This window comes from Miniopterus natalensis, chromosome 13 (assembly GCF_054644295.1).
Source record: "Miniopterus natalensis isolate mMinNat1 chromosome 13, mMinNat1.hap1, whole genome shotgun sequence".
Taxonomy (NCBI): domain Eukaryota; kingdom Metazoa; phylum Chordata; class Mammalia; order Chiroptera; family Miniopteridae; genus Miniopterus; species Miniopterus natalensis.
Window position 1 is genome coordinate 13,933,458 of NC_142093.1, and position 13,090 is coordinate 13,946,547.

Here is a 13,090-nt window from a genome sequence, read left to right on the forward strand (position 1 = left end):
CTGCAAGAAACAGACTTAGGACTGAAGGGCCATTTCCACTCAATAGAAAGAAGCATCCTAGCTGTCTGAACTGTCTCCAGTGATGAGTTCCCTGTCACTGCAGACATCCAAGTTGTGGATGTACAATGTCGTGAATATAAAATGCAGTGATCAGTGACCAGCATCTGCTCATCTTTTAGAAGATGACTTACCTTGCAAAGACCTCCTCAACTCCACCACGAGCATCCACAGGATAGGATGTCCCTGGGTGCCATGTTCGTACAATGGGACTCAACCATGGTCCATTGGACCAGCAATGGCTCCTGTCTGGGGCTACACCCATGGGGGTCCCTTAGAATTGAGGGCAAGTTAGGGTGGGGAAGAGAGAGAGGACAAGGGTACTCTGTGTGGCAGGGAGGGTAACCTTTCTGTCCACCATGTGGGCTCAGGAAAAGAGAAGGCTGGCCTACTAGGAAATAGGACTAAAGCAGATACATGGAGAGAGGAGAGGGATGAGCTAGAGAAAGCGTTCCCCCGGGGCCCCCAACAGCCTTGCGTCCTGGCCTCCAAACTCTTCGTGATGCCGGCTTCCATGGCCACACCTCTGGATCACTCTGAGAATCTTAATTTTTCAGAAGCCAGAATAAGATGGATTCTCTGACTTATAGCTCAGAAACTTTAAACAATGAGTTTTGAGGGAAGGGAGACTCAAACCCTGAAAGCCTGGCCAGCCTCCTCTAGCACTGGGGATCTAAGATCCTAGTAGCCACCTAGAGGAGAGGCCACGCCACCTCACTGAGCATCCTGAGCAGTGGCCACAGGCGTGGTGGATCGATTCCCGCCCACCGTGCTCTCTCCTCCTCAGGGAAAGGGTAATGTGAATCTATCACACCACGCTGCCGCGAAGAGTAATGAACAGCACCGTTAGCAAATGACAAGTGCTCCCTTTCTTATTATTATCTATCATGTATACATCACATACCTCTGTAGCATCCAGCGGGTCATGAATGCAAATGAACTGAAAAACATTTTTGCAGACTTGCAGTCTCCAGAGAAATGCCCGCGAGCGCAGAACAGTAAAGCTGCCAGGTGCTTCCACGGCCTAGACTGAACTACGCTGAGCAGGACCTGAGAGGCCCCTCTCGAGCGTGGTGAATGACTGGAAAACCCACCAAGTCCAGGTCGTTTATATTCGTTTGGGTGCAATGAGATCTACCCCAGCTGCAGGCTTTGACCTGGCCCCACTTAGAGGCCAAAGCTATTGTGTGATCAGAGAGCCCTAGAAACTGGACATGGGCAATATGTGGCCACAAGCCAGTCACCCTCCGACAACAGGGTGGCCTTGGGCCTCCCTTGATCCAATTCATTCCACATGCCAGCCTTCACCATTCCCCTGGTATCTCTCAACGTCTTCCCTGCTCTCCCCATTTTGCACATGGAAAATGAAAGTTCATGTTTAAGTAATTGTCCCAAAGAACACGAGGTTGGTTTTAGAAGGCACAGGCTGTGTCTTGTTCAGCAAAGATGCCTCTACACACTCACTGTGTTTGGTGTGCTGGAGGAGGATGGGCGGCAAGGGATAGAGTAAGGGAAACTGAGCTCTGGTCCCATGGCTGTCCCTGGGATACTGGGCCCCATGCAGGTCATTTCTCTTCCCTGGCCTTAGTGGCTCATCTGTCCAAGGAGCAGATTGGATCAGGAGCCAGGTCAGAGCCCCAAGGTAGGAGTATCAAGATCAAAATGAGAAAGAGGCCAGGAGCTGATACAAAAGAATGACCAGGCAAACGCCAAGGCTGGAGTGGAATCAATGAGCATATTCCAACTCCGTCACTATGAGTGCGAGTGACCTGCCAAGAACAAACAGCAGAAACAAGGCATGGAAGCAACAGCAAGAGTGGTTTCTGAGGATAACTCAGGACTCTGGTCTCCCACTTTGGATTCCTGTACTCTGTCAGGTTGTGTCCCATTAAAAGTATTCTCCTAAACCGTGTGAGACCATCAGCACAGTGCTGGGTGTAAATTAAGGAGAAGTCGTGAGTCTCTAGCTGGGATTGGGGGAGTCTCATTCAGGTCAAGTTTCCTCTGTTCACACCCAAGCATACTAACACAAATGGCACTTGCCCCCCTAACACTGAGCATCCCTAATACTGTATCATCCAGAGCATCACACTGTACTGATGAAGTCAAGACCTTTGTGATCATAGGAAATGGGTGATGGGCTAGAACCCATGAGTGGCAGGTTCCAGCTCAGGTTCCAACTAGTGCCCGGCTCAGCACTGACAAGCCCAGTACCTCTACCTGGGCTAGAATGTTTCCTTACCAATGAAGTGGGGGGATTTCACAAGTCAATAGGATCTGTTCCACTTCCACAGTTTGTGTCCTATGCTCTATATGATGAGAGCTGCTCAGACTTCCATTATAATTGGAAACTGAGTTATCTCAAACTGGTATCAATCACCGTTATACATGTTTATTAAAAAGCTGCAAAACAAGCATCTAAGACTTGATATAGATCCATGCCGAATTGTCAGGGGAGACACAAAGTGCACACTCAGCAAACGCACTGCGTTCTGCAAACAAACACTCCAGAGCCTAATAAAAGTCAGTGATTCGAGAAGATGCTGATTTTACCTGAAAAGCTCACAGTGGACGCCGAGAAGCTCTGCCTCTATCCTTCACGGATTATTAAGGGGGAAAAGCTTTAAGCGAATTACATTTGGTTGGAGTAGAAGCAGTTCACATCACCACCCATAAAGGCAAACCATTGTTAGTTAGTGTTAGTGTATCCTTCCAGAGTTTCTTATGCAGATAGATGCAAATGTAAATACACATTCTATTTCTGCCCTACCACCTTTTACACAAAATTAGTATTGAACACACACTGTTGTGCATCTTCTTTTTTTTAACTTGGCAATTTGATGAAATATGTTTGTATTTATCCATAGTTTTAATTTGATTTTTTATGAGGTAAGGTTGAGTATATTTTTAACACATTTAGGACCATTCATATTTCTTTTTCTGTGAAGTGCCCAGCTATATCCTTTGCCTATTTTTTCTACTGGATTGAAATTCTTGATCTTATTGACTCTTTGGAGTCCTTTATCATTTGTCTTTTCAGCTTACTTTATGTAGATTCTTTTTTCTAGTCAGGTGATTTTGTTGCGTGTTTTTCCCCCAATTTTTATCTAATCACATATATCAGGTTTTTCCTTTATGTCTTCTGGATTTAACTCTTGGTTAGAAAGGCTTCTTAGTGTTTTCTTCTGCCACTTTCATAGTTTTGTTTTTACATTTAAATCTTATTTTCACTTTGAATTTTATCCTGGTGTATATATGGTATGAAGTATAGATCCAATTTTATTTCCTCCCATAGGGCTACCAGCTATCCCAATAGCACATATTTAAACTTTCCCTCCAGTGATTTGAGATGCCACCTTTATCAAATCCTATATGATCACATGCATATGGGTCTCTTTCCAGACTATCCATTTTGTTTCTTTTAACTATTTATGCATGTTCCTGTAACAATCAGCTTCAATAAATGAGGCACTATATAATAAGTTCTAGTCAGGCTGGTTTTCCATATTGTTTTTCTTTCTCACACTTTCCCTAACTATCTTTATTTACTATGTTATGAGAACTCTAAAATAAACTTACTTAATTTTTAAAAAGGACCTACTAGTACTGTTACTTAGATTTATTAAATTTATAAATTAGAGAGAATGGCATTTGTTTTTCTATAGACGAACATGATATTCTTCTCTATTTGCTCAAGTTCCTTCTGTATCCTTCAGCAGTGTTTTTAAATTCTCTTAGAGATCCCATACATCTTTTCCCTATGTTAATTATTTTTGTGGTTATTGTAACAAAGGGCTTTTCCTCCTATGTATTTTGATGTCTGTATATATGAAAGGTATTGTCTACTAATTTTTGTACACTGTTACTTTATGGGATTATTTTACTGTTTGAAATGGTTTTCCAGTGATTTCTCTTATGTTCCCCAGCCACGCAACCACAGTTTCTGCACAAAGTGACCATTACCTCCTCTCCATTTCTCTCTTCTAATTGTTTTCTCTTGTCTAATTGCATTGGCAAGTATCACCAGTACAATGATGAATAATAATACCAATAGTGTACATCCAATAGTATGAATGTCTTTAGTGTTTCCCCATTAAGCATGATGATGACTTTCAGTCTGAGATAAATGTAGTACTTAGTATGCTAAGAAAACCTAGCTTTTTCTGTTGTCTTGTGTGCATTTTTTTAATAAAACATGATCACTGAACTTTCTCAGAGCTCTTTTCAGCATCTATGAAGATAACCATATTTTTTCTGCCCATGTTCACTAGTGTAGAACCATATCTGCATTCCAGGAACAAAATCCTCTTGATTATAATGTACTAGTTTTCAATTGTATTGCTGAAGTTGTTTTGCTAATTTTTTAAAGTTTTTTGAATTGATATTCATACTATGATTAGTCTTTGGGTTTCTATTTGTGCCTTGTCAGATTTCGGTAACTATTTCTCTTCTTTGTCTATGCTGTGGAGCATATTGAAATTGCTTCTTGGGGCATGGTATACCTGTCTGAAAACTTTTTTGGTTTTGTTTTTTTTAATTTCCACCTTGGAAATTTTGGATTCTTTCCTAGGGTCAGTTGAGTAAATTTATTTTCTTGAAAAATCTAGTTCATTCAGGCTTTCAAATGTATTTGCATAGAGCTGAACAAAGTAGTCACTTGTGCTTCCTTTAATTTCCTGTTTATATCATTATTCCCCAAATATCATTTTTTATTTTATGTATCTACACTTGTTCGCACATTCTCTTAATTAGATTAACTAGTAGCTCATCTATTTGATTATTGTTTTTCCCCCAAACCAGCTTTGAAATTTATTTCAACTGGATTGTTTTCTAACTCATTAATTTTTACTTTTATCTAGTTCTTCCTTTTGCTTTCCCTCTGCTATAATCTCTTTTATTGTTATACCTCCTTGACTTACATGACTAATTCGTGGGTTATTCTTTTATGTAAATATTTAAGTCCATCATTTTTCCTCTGGGTACTGCTTTAGCTATAGCACATCTGTTCCAACAGTGTTTTCATTAATCATTATTTTCCAGAAAATCTTCAGTTTCAGTTTTTATGAGCCATGCATTAAGTGTTTTTTCTTTGTGGTTGTTTTGTTTGGTTCTTATTTTACTTTCAGTGGAATGGTCTTTTGGTTTTCTGATTAAGTATTAATTTCTAGTTTAATTTTACATAATCAGAGAATACTTTTTATATTTTTTTCTACCTTTGGGGACTTATTGAGGTTATCTTTGTCCCCTAATAGATGGTCAATATCTGTGAATGTTTCATGGGCCCTTGAAAGATGCATTCTTTTCATTTAGTCTACAGGGTTTGCTATTTATCAATCAGATCTGCTTTATTACTTATGTTAATTAGGTCTTCAATATTGATTTTTATTCTTTGTCCAGTTATCTGAAACATGTAAATTAAAGCGATCTGTTACTAGTGTGCTTTGGTCTATTTTTCCTTGCATCTGCTGAGATTTGTTTTTTCAGTATTGCTGCTATGTTTTTTCATTCTGAAATGTACACTTTGGCATTAAATTCTATTCTTTATCTTATTTAATGCAGTTTAGCCTGAATTTTACTTTGCACGATGCAAGCTCATAATTATTCCTTTTTATTTCTATATTTACTTTTCATTAACCTTTTAAAGCATTTTCCTGGAGTTCCTTTATTCATTATTTCCTGTATTTTCAACCTTTCTGTATCACTTTCCCTTAGGGGCATTTCTATAAACAACAAAGAACTGGATTGTGATTTGTGATCCAATCTGAAAATCTTTTTAAAGGCTGAGTTAAACTCATTTATATTTAGCAATATAACGAATGGATTGGTTCCGAGTTCTCATTTTATATCATGCTCTCTGTGTTCTTGGCATTATTTTTAGTCTTTCTGTGATTGTTTCTCATGGGTGGTTCTTCTGGGAAGGTTCATGTTTTTATTCTAGTGGCTGCATTCATACCTACAATGTTATATGATAATCTTAACCCATTCTTTAGACATCATTATTAATCCGACGCTACACGCAAAGATAAAATTGGTATACTTTCTCTTCTTCCCCTTTATTTCCCTTTTTGCAGAGGCATAGCAAAGGCTTGGTTGGGGTGAAGAGGGAAAGAGACACACGTCCCTGGATGCCAGTTGTGAAAGCGCACGGAGACATTAACACAGTGGCAGCGGCACACAGGGACACAGGGAGGTGACAAACACACTGCACAGCCCCTGGGCACCACTTACTCCTAATTTTTGTCAATAATGTTATCTTCCTTAACATTCACCATTTATTTTTAAATATAATTATGCTTTCATTACTTCATCTGTCAGCTCTAAATTATATCCTTTGACTTCCTGATATTACAGAATGAGGCACCCAGAGGACTTACTCATTTTGCCTTCTTCCCCTACCAGTGTCTGTTGGCTGTGTCCTTTCTACGTCATCAGGGCACAGGACATTGACATTCTCCGCTGCTGCTCTAATCCTTATACCTGTTTTAGTTTAGTGTGACAGTCGGAAGTATTTAGTGTTCACCCGCAGTCTTCTCTTTGTTGGCTTAAGTTCATCTCCTACTAGTTTGCTCAGGAAGGACTCCTGGGAACAATATTCCCTGAGTTATCACATGCTCGAAACTGTCATTATACTTAAAGGATGGCTAGGAAGGATATAAATCTTTCATTCACAGTTTCCCTGGTTATCTTGTAGACGTTTCACTGTCTTCTGGGCATTGAATGCTGCTGCAGAGGAAACCAGGGCTGAACTGATTGCTCTCCTCGTAAGTAACTTGATTTTTTTGCCTGAATCCCAATGAATTCTTCCTTTTCTTCCTTCCTTCCTTCCTTCCTTCCTTCCTTCCTTCCTTCCTTCCTTCCTTCCTTCCTTCCTCCCTCCCTCCCTCCCTCCCTTCAATCTTTCTTCCTTCCTTCCTTCCTTCCTTCCTTCCTTCCTTCCTTCCTTCCTTCCTTCCTTCCTTCCTTCCTTCCTTCCTTTCTTTCTCCTTCCTTCCCTTGCTTCCTTTTCTTTCTATTTATTGTTCTTTCAGATGATCCTTTTATTAATTTTGAAGTAATTTCAAACCTTGCTGCAAGAATAATACAAACTCTTATACTTCCTCCACACAAGTTCCCTAGATGATGATATTTTACTGAGATTTCAGAGAGAGATTTTTCTTCTCACGTAATGCCTCCCTTCTCCTTTGTCTACCACACGCCCTCCTGTTAAAAATCAACATTGACACAGCACAGACCTCATCCACAGACCCATTCAGATTTCTCCAACTGTCCCAACAACACCTCCTTTCCCTTCCCTGTCCAGGATCTTACCCACCAACACATGTCACATTTAGGTGTCAAGGCTCATCAGTCTCCTTCAATGTGAAAGAGTTCCTCAGACTTTCTCTGTTTTTCAAGTTTCTCAAAGTCTCAAAGAGTTGCAGACTTTTCATTCTGTAGGGCCTGAGTCCATCTGGTGTCTCCTCATGACCAGACACAAGCCATGCATTCTAGGCTACAACAGAAACATTATGGTCTCAGTACATCACATCTAGGGGAACCATAGGTCAGCCCATCCCACCACCAGTGATGTGAACTTTGATCATCTGGGCAAGCTGGTATCTGCCAGGTTTCACCACTGACAGTTTACCATGTTTCCACTGTATCTAATTACAATTTTGTGGGAAATTATGCCAATATGATACCAATGTACCGATCCTTACAAAACCTCCACCCACAAACTTAGCATCCATTGACAACTCTTGCCTGTATCAACTACAGTGGTTGGCAAGTGGTGAATATGTATTTCCACCAACCCCTCTACAGTTATCAGTTGGCGCTCTACTGTAAAGAAGAGTTTTCCCTTCTCCACTCCCCTCACTTATTCACTTATCCATTTATCTATTTATTTACTCATCCACTTATAACAGCACGAGTTCATGGATTCCTATTTTATTCGATAGGTGGTCTGATATTCATTATTTACTTTGATGCTCATATTGACCTCAATTTGACCCATGGAAACTCCTCCAAGCTGGCTTCTGTGTCCTTTTGACACGTTCCAATCTTTTCCTGACTTTCTGGCAAAATAAAATATTTCAGGTTCATTTTACACTTTCTTGGCCCTAGCCCTTAAATCAGCCATTTCTTTGAGGAGTCCCCAGTAACCTTATGTGGAGGACAGTACTCAGAAACCGGGGTCTGAATATTCAAAGTGTACACGCTGCTACTGCAGTTCCACTGCTTCCAGCTCACCTCAGCAGGATGAGTCAGGAAACAGATGTATGTATATAAACATGATACTACCTCTAATTCCACTCTATCACCCAGGTCCTTTCTAGCCTTCCCTCTGTCCACGTTATAAATCTCCTAACAGTGAAAATATGGGTCCTATTATCTTCTATATATTTATTCACTTGCTCAACAAATTAGCTTATCAGCCCTCTGTAACTAATCATTCTTGCCACTTTCTGTGTCTGCCCCTTGAACACACACCCTACCCTGCTGGGGAGGAGAGGGGAGAGGAGGGAAGCGAAGAGAGGAGGGAAGAGGGGAGAGAGCACAGGACAGGAGAGAAGGGACAGAGAGAACAGAGAAGAATCAATCCGTATCTTTACTGTCTAAAACTTTACAAGGCTGTCTGTATCTTGGTGTTAACTCTTCTGAGTAATTTTCCTCAACATCCAAATTGTGTTCTTTCAACATTTAGATTTAAGTCTATTTTATGTCATGAAAGCTTTCCTAATTTATATTTTAAATATTTGTTCTATTCGATTATTTTGTGTTTTCCTTCAGGGGCTAAAATTATGTTTATGTTGGATTTCCACTGCCAGTCTTCTATATCAAGCATTTTCGCTCTGATCTTTATTAATGCTTCCCTGTTTCAGTTGCATTTATTTGCCTTTCTCATTTCCACTGTCTATGTCCCACACTGTATTTTCCAGTGTCTATTTTCCCTTAAGACCCTTTCAATTTTGTCATTTCTGAGATAGATTTGCCTTTGTTTCTCCTATTTCCTTCATGAGTTCTGACAGCTCACGTTTCACCTCTTGCCATCTTGTCATCCCTTCCAGAACTCTTTTTTCTGCATTGTAGTTTTTCTTCATAGCAATGACTGCTTCATTGAGTTCTTTAAATTCATTGTGAAATACCTGATTACAATTTTCATCTGTTCCCTAAGAACATTTTCCTGGGAATGTTCCTTATGTGGAGGGTAATTTTTGTGGGTACTGTTAACAATTTTTCACTATAATATCTTTGCTCCTTTCTACCAATACTCTCACCTTCTCTTTTATAATTTATCATTGCATGAGTTGGGCTTTCTTGGAACAGCTCTTTGCAGGAAGTTCCTGTGAGACGGGAAGAAGGGTAGCTTTTCTTTATTTACAAAAAGCTCTCTTTGTGGGAAGGAGTAATGACTGGGAGTAATCATAGGGATACTTATGGGTGCTGAAAACACTCTAGATCTTTATCTGGGTGGTGGTAACACAAGTGAACCCATGTGTAAGTTTGCCAAGCTAAAAATATTTGTGTATTTTACTGTATATATGTTATACCTCAACAAAAATAGGAAGGAAGGATGGAGGGAGGGAAAGAGAGTGGGAGGGCTTTTTTTTTTTGTAGGAGACATTACTTCCTACAAATAGGTCTTTTTGGATGATCCTTTGTATGAACCCACTTTCTCTGCTTCTCTGAAGCAAAATAGGCCCAGGAGGCAGCTTCCTTCAGTTCTGCTCATGCCTATCCCTGCCCAACATTTGCAAATAAAGGATATAGCTGGGGGCTCTCCAGGATGCCCCTGCACCTGTGGGACACTCGCATTTCACTGGCACTGTCTGCCATCTACTGCCCGAGGCCCTCCTGCCACTCTGCTAAACCTCTTCACACACCCCTAGTGGTCTCTTCCAAACCTAGCCGACTGGGCAGCCCTTGCACATAATAACAACTCCACAGATCATATCTATTCTTTAAATTCCACTGAAAATGACATTTAAATTTTTTAAATTGTTCTTCTTGTGTTTGTATGATAAACAAGAACAGGAAGAGGAAGAGGTTGGTTTGCACAAACAACCATATCGTGCTGGAAGTCCTGTTGGCCTGTGAGCCTGCTAGCTAGCTCACCACAATCTCAAACCAGTCACCCCTTGAGCCTCAGTCTCCCCGTTAGCAGAATGGGCAGGAGGAACCTCTGCACTTCTCCTAGCTTATTCTGAAGATTATCAAAGCAGAGTATGGAAGGCACAGGCATAAAATAAAGCAAGTCCCCTTGCTCTTAGGAAAAATGTCCTAAATGGCTAGAAACATGGTGCTTTCCATGGTGCTGACCGCTTTGCCTCTCGTCCTAGTTCTCCCTTAGCGCCTGCTCCTCTTAGCACCAGCCAGGAAACAGCTGGTTCTTTAGGACAGAATCATACCCCACGCCTCAGACTCTCACCACCTCCCCAACACCACCCACACTCACACCCAAAGACAGAGCAGATTCTTCAAAATACCAACTTGCTGGCTGGCCCATCTCATTTCTCTTGCTGGCTGCAAAGTAGCAGTGGGAATGTGCCACTACTTGGCACCCACCACCTGGCTGTGAGCAAACACAGGCTCCGTCAGCCAGGCGGTGTGGTTCAGGAAATACCAAGCCCACACTCCTGCCTCTGACCCACGTGAACCCCAAAGTTTCAGGCCGCAGAGAGGTGACATCAAATCACCAAAGCCCCAGGACTCCACCATCACCACATCCATCACAAACACCACCCTTACTAATAGAAGTGGCAGATGGAACACCAATTACTCAAAAGCAGTTCATCTGCCAAGGACTAAGGAGCATATGAATGCAGTATGAAGCGGAAATTTCTCCAAGTTTAGAAGGCTGGACATGTCCCCCACTCAACTATACAAACAGGCTCTGGAAGACCCAGTCAAGTTTCCCATTCACTGCAAACACTTCTGGCTGACTTAGAGGTTTCTTCTCTCTTTCCTCTGCTACCTCTTCCAGGATGGCCCCGAACCACAAGAGCAAAACTCAAGAAAGATGACACAGGTAGGTGGACTGGGCATTCCGTTTTTCCAAAAGAGTGAAGATAAATTCAATCCTTTGACAAAATAATCCTTTGAAATCAAATGCGCTCATTCAGGACACTCTGCAGAATGGAACAAGTTTCCTTGGGGTCTGAGCACAATATAAATGTTACTCATCTGCATGCTCTGTGATGGTTTTCATGGCAGAGGGCCCACAGGTTCCCCAGCATCCCTGTCAGCAGCTCCCAGCTCCCTACTGACCTCTGCATTTCACAGAAGCAAACGTAGCTGGCTTGGAACAGATAGATTGCAAAGAGCTTGGACTAGGGGCCAAGAGGCCAGGTTCCAGATAAGTTTCACCACTAACCAGCTGAGTACTCTTGAGAAGGTGACTTCCTCTCCCTGGCCTCAGCTTCCTCAGATTTAGAGAGAGCAACCAGGCCTGAGAAACTTAAAGGCCTCCTGCCTCAACAAGTGGAGATTCTGGTTTAGCCCCCTGAGCCTGGCTGTTATCTCATTTCTAGATCCCACCCCTAACACTTTAAGGGAAGGAAGGCCTTGGGCTTTGTGGTCAGCCACCATTTCACCAGGGCCTGTAATGCAGCTGTTACTATGTAAAAATGCTGTTATCACTTCAAAACCAATGCCAATGGCAAACGGCTGGGGAAATAAAATACAGCAAACTTTCACTGCAAAACCAAACCAGCAGAAGGAAGAGTGGAGGAAGTGACAGCCTAAGTAACATTTCCCTAAATCGTCTACCTTTTGCCTCTCCCCAAGAAACAGATAACAGAAGGAAGCCACCCATTGAGTCGGAAAATGCATCAGCCCTTGTTCTCAGATGAATTCAGGCTGCTAATAGCGCTGATACTTTCAGAAAACCAAAGACAAGGGATCTCTGGCTTAAAGGGAGCCTGTGAGAATGTGAAGTGATGCCCTTTGCCCTTCCTTAAAAGTGTAAACTGATTTGGCTCGAATTATGTCCAATTAGGACACAGTGACAATGAAATACACGTAAACACACTTACGCGGAGATGCTCACACCCAGCAACCGGCCCCTCCGCCTGACGGCAGCCCGGACAGATTGTAACGGACGCGGTGCGGCACGACCATTACACATCTCTGCAGCTTATTTGCGTGCGGTGTGTCTCAATAATGTGTTATGAGGTGTGTTTGTAATTGGCTACTGCTGATAGTGGTCCTTGAAAGGGAAATGGAGCGTGTCTAAATGCAGACAAAGCTACTTAGCACGCCAGGACAAGACGAGACGCTCCTCACAAGGTCCAAATGGGATACTCAGGGCTTCCTCCACCCATGGCTTGGGAGAGAGAAAAAGGAGTAATCTGTCTCAATTTTCTCAGCTCCAGAAACAATATTTATAAAATAGAAGGCGATTTCAGAGCTCATTTATTCTCCTGGTTCACAATCGCCGCTCTCTGCTGACATCATTTTCTAACCAATTTTATTTCCAACAATCGCAGGAACAGGCTCCATTCTACTTGAAATCATTAAAAACAAATCTATTCTTTCCTTGTCTCTGAGTCCCATCTTTCCAAAGATTTCTGCATTTGCCAGGTGTCCGAATCGCCAATCTAGATCCTCTCTCCATTTCTTATCCGCCACATCTCCGCATTGCATCCCGTCCCTCTCAATGCGAGCAGCACACAGACTCCTCGTGGCCCCCACTTCTGGGCACTCTACTCACCCGCTGCTCCTCAATTCAAAGGCTGTCCTACCTGTAGTGATGCCAAGGGACACATCTTCCAAACACTAGGATTTTAAAAGTCACAAAAAGAAAGAACAACCCTGTGTCTTACCCAGAAGGCGATCTTTAGCAAGCAGAATCAGAGCGCACCAGGAGACACCAAGCGTGGTGCTGGTTTCCATGAAAACTGTGGACATATGCTGGCACAGGGGATGATTAGTGCCACTTCTGCTGGAGGGCCAGAGTGCCAGCACATGGGCCAGGTGTTGGCAACCCTTACTATGTCCTTCCCCTGACCTCCCAGTGGAGCGACCACAGGAAGACATGCCTGCCAATCAC

General features: G+C 42.2%; 1 protein-coding gene across 1 annotated transcript in view; it reads right to left on the reverse strand.

The window, feature by feature from the left end:
- GALNT14 (polypeptide N-acetylgalactosaminyltransferase 14) overlaps window positions 1-13,090 on the reverse strand; it is a 157,279-nt gene that overhangs the window by 124,070 nt on the left and 20,119 nt on the right. The gene's annotated exons all lie outside the window — the stretch shown is intronic.